The 6,847-nt window shown below is 36.3% G+C and overlaps 1 pseudogene; it reads left to right on the forward strand.

Moving 5' to 3' along the window:
• The first annotated feature begins 3,444 nt into the window (after nucleotides 1–3,444).
• LOC109862306 lies at nucleotides 3,445–5,178 on the forward strand (annotated as a pseudogene).
• Nucleotides 5,179–6,847: the final 1,669 nt, after the last annotated feature.

Genomic DNA, 6,847 nt, shown 5'->3' on the forward strand with positions numbered 1-6,847 from the left:
AGAAAATAAAGGGCTGTCAATAGAGGAGACAATAATTCTGAGAGGAAAATTGTCTTTATGAATTTTAGGAAAACCATAGGCCTTTGGTAATAATTTGTCACTAGACCTTACCACAAAATATTATCTTTTCTCAATGTAACCCAGATCAAGCCATTTTTTAAGCATATTATTAAGACTCAATTCAACATTCTTCATAGGATTATGAGTAACAATTTGATAAGTATTCGTGTCACTCAGAAGAACGTTCATTTTTCGAGCATAGTCACATCTATCCATCGCCACGGTAGCGTTGCCCTTATTGGCACGTGTGTGCAAAAATTATATCAGGATGAGATTTTTTGTAACAAACACACTCTCTGAACGCATGCACCATCTCTCTTTCAATGCTAGAAAGAGAAGGTTTTCTGTCAATATTTGACAGTTACACCTTCTTGGCAACATGATACTACGCCATATTGACAGCTTGTAATTTAATTTAGTTATATTTTGACTTTTTTTGTAGTTTATGTATTGCGACTGATGAAGACTCTAGTAAGAGTAGAAACGTTTCGCTAGTATCTATGTTAATTTTTGATTTTAAGATATAAATCACTTTTACACCATCAACATCTGGTTGTTGCTCGTTATTTGACCTTCTTATTTATTTATTGTTTGTATTTATTACTCGAGCGTTTATATATATTTTTTCTAATAATTGATAATTTTTATATATACAAATGATACATATCAATTTCTAGATTTATATACAGTTATGAAGGTGAAGTAGTTGAGAATCTAGATGATATTTATTCTATTGGGACATTCACTCAAATACTTGAGGTATCATACTTGAATGATCACCTGTCACTATCGGTCAGGGTGCACAGAAGGATCAAGATAATCAATCAACTTATTGAGTATCATCACCCAGAACATGGTGAGAGAAGTATTATGTCATGTTCTTCTCTTTTTTGTTACTATCGGAAGATAGTTTTCAGGTTTAAACCATGTCAGTCATTTTTATATCAGTGTTTCGTGAACAATTCAGTTTACTTTATCAGAGTTTCAACCTGATATGTGGTTCACACCTGAAAACCATCTTCAGATATTAATGTAACACAGTATCTCAGATAGCCAACTGTGTGCAAGTTATTGGCAATTTGCTACAAATATATTATACGTTGTCAGCAATACAACAGCAGGGGGTATCCTCTTTTCAGCATGTTTTTTCTAGCAACAGTTTTCAAAAATATAATAACAGCAAGTTCCCAAAAACTTATCGGCAATAACTTTATATTTAACTTATGAATGGAAATCATTGCTCACATATTGCTGACTTATTGCCATAAACATTGGCTACAACAAGTGTTTTACGGTTGCNCGACAATAAAACTCAGCATGTTGATACTAGAGTGACAACTACATTTTCGTTGCATTAAATAAAATCAACATAACAGCAATTGGCGAGCAACTAATCTATATAATGATTTGCTTCATATTGCAACCATAAAACACTTGTTGTAGCCAATGTTTATGGCAATAAGTCAGCAATATGTGAGCAATGATTTCCATTCATAAGTTGATAAAAGTGAATATAAAGTTATTGCCGATAAGTTNTTGGGAACTTGCTGTTATTATATTTTTAAAAACTGTTGCTGGAAAAAACATACTGAAAAGAGGATACNCCCTGCTGTTGTATTGCTGACAACTTATAATATTGAGTTTTCACGTTTGGCTATCTGGGATCAAATATCTGGTCTTTTTTTACAGAACGAAATGAGATAGTAGGGAAAACTTATAAGGAAGCGAATTCTACGAATGTGAACTTGCTGTCAAAGGTTTTTGAACAATCATATAAGTCGGATGTGTCATCACCACAACGTAGTAGACAACCCGTACTATTGGTGGAAGTTGTGAATGTTACGCACAACAACTACAAACAAACTGAAAAAATAAAGGTAAACTAGTGTTTGAAAATAAATATATATCTATAATGTTAATCTTCACTCGAATAATTTGGTGTTTGGCATTGTTGGAGTGTGTAGCATACGCAATAGGTAGGTAATATATAATATAACAAGGACTATAAAACATACATGTTTTAAACAGGCTTTAATCCAAGAAATCAATAAAACAATACATGATATAAGTAGAGCAGATTCTTTATTTGCTTTGAAACGAAAGCTGCACCAACCGTCATTAAGAGATATAGAAAATCCAGTGTATTTGTGTGATTTGGCTGCAACTTTGACTAGAGCAGATGCGCAAGAATCGCAAGAAGTTCTAGAAAAAATGGATGTAAGTTGTGTATGCAACTATTGCACATGTGCGTAAAACTTTCGTATTTGTGAAATATAATATATTAAAGTTTTTTTTTTATATTCGTAGATTCTGAAGAGATTAAAACTGACTTTAGCTCTTTTGAAAAACAAATTGAGCGAGGCAATCAGAGAGAACGCACGGAAAAACTTAAAACGACAATTTAGGAACCGTATTTTAGATGAAAGTAATACTTTACGTGATCGTAAAAAAGCTCAGTCTGTTGATTTTTGAATATAAGATATCTTGCATTCACCTTTTGCTCAATTCAATTCTAGATAAGTTTTGATATTACAGGTATACAATAACAGAGTCTTTATGCAATAAAGAAGACGTGTTATAGAAATATTGTCAAGCCTATATTTTTTTATCTGTACAATGATTTTTTAATATGATTTGTATCATGTTTTTTCTTATATCTCGGTGTTTTACAACTTTCTATAAAACAATTATATGACCATTTTGATACTTTATATAAAATTTAAAAATCGTTTATACTATTCACAAAACTTCCTAAATATATAGCTGCACTATATATCTAAAAACAAAAATACAAGTATAGGTATAAAATCAGGCTTCCATATCTTGTTTTATGAGGAGTTTTTATTATAGATAAAATACAAATTGTATTATCCTAGAGACGTCAGGCATAAATTTATCACTTCTCGCTGCAGCACCTCCCCAACTTTGAGCAACAGGTGTAGCCACGGGTGCCGTCCACTCTTCCGGAGGCTTAAGAAATGATAACACCAATGAAGAGGATACTGGAGCATGTATGACTACGTTTACACGAACTGGTAAAACCATTTTAATAAAAACCGTTTTAATAAAAACCGTTTTAGTACAAAACCGGACTTAGATGTCCTGTAAACGGACATTTTTACTAAAACAGTTTTTATTAAAACGGTTTTACCAATACGTGTAAACGTAGTCATAGTCATCGGCACAACAAAAAAACGGCACAAAGCTATGCGGTCGAGCGCGATGCTCCGAATTGGCGCCGGATCGAGCGCGTCTTGATTCAATTTCTGGGGGATGCGTTTCCTGGACAACACATTCGACAGAACACACTGATCGATCTTTCTCAATAAAACAGACGCTCGTGCTTTATCTTCGCGCGCAGACATTCTTCGAGCGGAAAAAAAGATGTCCAGTCGAGATCCGTCTATCTCTTCGAAAATTGCGGACGACCACAGCGTCAAGATTAGCGATTTAATTTTCAGAATCCATAATTATTCTACACTCATAAAAATACCAAATAGTTCGTCTCATCGTTTTTGTTTTGGCTTATAGATAACGGCGGAAGTTTTTTGATGTTTTATTTGTATGGAAAAGCTGAGGGACGCACATCTCTGTCCTCACTGCAGTAAGTTGTGCTGTTACACCTGCATCAGAAGGTAGCTCATCAAACAACGATCTCAATGTCCTCACTTCCGAGCTTTTCTTCATTTGCATGAGTTAGTGAATTGTCGCTGGGTTGAAGAAGTGACTCAGCAGCTTGACACTTTGTAAGCTGTTTGCATATCCAACACGATGAGTCCAATAGAGACAGATTTGTGTAAATGACAATGTAATTGTCACAATTTTATTAATTTCAACAGAGGATAATAATTGTTATTATTACACAGATGCACATTGCATCAGAAAAAATTATCTGTGTATTGCTGGACTTGTATGCTGCAAATGTATCTGTCACCAGTGTGCTCTGTGGGGTGGCATCCATTCAGGACATACTTTTAAACCTCTGGAAGAGATTTATGAGCAGCATGTTACACAGATAAAAGCTGAAGTGAAGGCCAGTTAAATAGGAGACTCATGGAACTGATCAGTCTTGTTCAAGAAGTGGTAAATATAATAATTTTATTATTGTAAATACAATAATTTATATTTTAAATTATAACAAAAACATGAGAACAAACTTAAATTTGCATTTGTTATCTTTTTTTTATCACAGGAGAGAATTGTCAAATCAGTAAGAGCTGCCAAGGATGAGAGAGTCAGAGAAATCAGGAATGCAATAGAGTTGATGATAGCTCATTTGGATTCTCAGTTAAAGGCAAAGCTGCTGACTTTGATGAGTCAGAAGAATTCACTGACTTTGGAGACTGAGCAATTGGAGGCTTTTTTACAAGAGGTGGAATATCAGTTACATACATGCACACGTTCCGAATTGATTATTAAGAGCGCTGAGCTTTCTCGTAAAATAAACCAAGTTCGCAAGAAGTCAATGACGAGTTTTGTCACCGCACCTGTACCTGCTGACTTTCACAGGTTTAAGATTTACAAAATAATTTGGTGATTAATCACGCATATGATATATATCTTACATTATAACTATGATTGTCATAAATAAGACATTTTTATATTGTATATCATTTTCTTGCAGCGAAATTGTACCGGGTTATGACAGCGCGACGTTTGCCATGCAAAACTTCACACAACTCCAGCTCACAGCTGATCCTGTGTATTCCGCGCAGTTACACGTGAACGGACTGGCGTTTGAAGGTCTATCCGGATGGCAATGAAGTTGTGCGCGGAAATTATCTGTCAGTATTCTTAGTGCTGGACTGCCAGAAACTTCGAAGTACGTACACTTTTACAAATAAATTGTAAAATTTTTTTGCACAATTTCACTTGTATCGTAAAGACCGTGGCAAGACAATAGATATCTTGAGAAATAATTTGTTGTCTTTTTTGTAGGTACGAATATAGAGTTGAAAAGCTTCATCAAGGCTCCCGTGATACGAGTAAAAACATTATCCGTAAATTCGCGCCTGACTTTGAGATCGGTGAATGTTGGGGATATAATAGATTTTTTCGATTAGATTTGCTTGCGACAGAAGGTTATTTAAGTACGGAATTGGATATTCTTATAATGAGGTATGTTTTTTATTAATTTTTTATATAACAAAATAGTTGGAAAACAAATAATTTAATAGAAAGAATAACGTTGAGAATTGGCAGTATGGAGCAAAACACGGTTGTTGATGTTGTTACGTCCTGGCTTATGGATACGGTCGGGCTATGGTGAAACGCAACAGTAAACGCGTCGTTTTCTATATCTCTCTTTACAGTGGACACGGAAGTCCCGCTGTGTGAGAGTCGAGCGAGTTTATTTCTATTCGTCGACAGGTCAACGGCGTACGCCGATCTTACTCTGTCTAGCAAACACTCGCTCGTTGGTCCCTTTTTAGGTCTGAGACGCAAGTCTCATTTACCAAGGACGGGACCTAGCGATTTTAACGAGGAATTGAGAGTGGGTTTTACGGAGAGAAGGATAAAGAATAACTCTTTAGTTTGATTTCACGCATTATAAAGTAATTATATTTATTGATAATCTAAATTATAGTGAATTAATAACAAACAGATGCAAAAACTAATACAATAAAAGAGCACATGATCGTTTCGTACAATATTATTTATAAGGACGCAAGTGTGAGAGAGAAGGAGAATGCGAGTGGTTTAGTGCAGCCAGCCTCTTAACCCATGTTTATGCAACTTAGATCATCTTGTGAGATGTAAATGTATTTCTTTATATTAATTGACAAATTCGGTTTTGTTTCATTTCTTAGGTTTCAATAGGTTTAATGATAGGAATAATGATAGGAATAAATTTGAATGCGTCATGGTTCTACGATTGATATTCGGAGATAAGCGAGGTTCTACTTAAATGATTTATGTAATTAAGTTTATTGTACTCTACCGGCTCCACGATCAGTTCTCGGAGATGGTGAGGTTTGTTTGTTTCTGTGATTAAGACGGATCCGAGAGGGAGAGAACTCGGATGCCACCCGAAACGGCACAATACCGCGAGTAGCTCTTCCGAGTAAGGCCAGAGCCGGACGCCACCCGAAACGGCACGATACCGCGAGTAGCTCTTCCAAGCAAGGTCAGAGCCAAATGCCACCCGAAACGGCACGATACCGCGAGTAGCTCTTCCGAGCAAGGTCAGAGCCGGACGCCACCCGAAACGGCACGATACCGCGAGTAGCTCTTCCGACCAACCGTACCTTGAATACGTGATGCACTAGTTAATCGGTTTTCTCGATTTCCTCGAGGATTGGTTGCGAAGCCAGAAGTTAATTCTTTAAAGTGGAACCTCCGAATAGAAATAATTACGGTGTGGACTTACGACTTGGTTGATACTACTTCGACGGCGGTGTCTAGTTGGCCCGTACGGCTTCGCTTCGTGTTCGGCGGTGTCTGTTTCTCGGCGCACTGTTCGCACTTGCTCTCACTTGACGATTTTGCTGCGGCTGTCACATCCGTGAACTTAGATGTTTAAGTACTTATTGTATCGAGTTTTTTTTTCCTTTTTTTCTTTTTCAGTTTTACTTTGTTACAGTAGTCGGTAAGTTACCAGCCTTGAACATATACCATGGTCGGTAATATACCATGGTCGGTAATATACCATGGTCGGTAATATACCATGGTCGGTAATATACCATGGTCGGTAATATACCATGGTCGGTAATACACCATGGTCGGTAATATACCATGGTCGGTAATACACCATGGTCGGTAATATACCATGGTCGGTAATATACCA

This window comes from Pseudomyrmex gracilis, unplaced genomic scaffold (genome assembly GCF_002006095.1).
Source record: "Pseudomyrmex gracilis isolate BER0280 unplaced genomic scaffold, ASM200609v1 scaffold_1621, whole genome shotgun sequence".
Lineage (NCBI taxonomy): Eukaryota > Metazoa > Arthropoda > Insecta > Hymenoptera > Formicidae > Pseudomyrmex > Pseudomyrmex gracilis.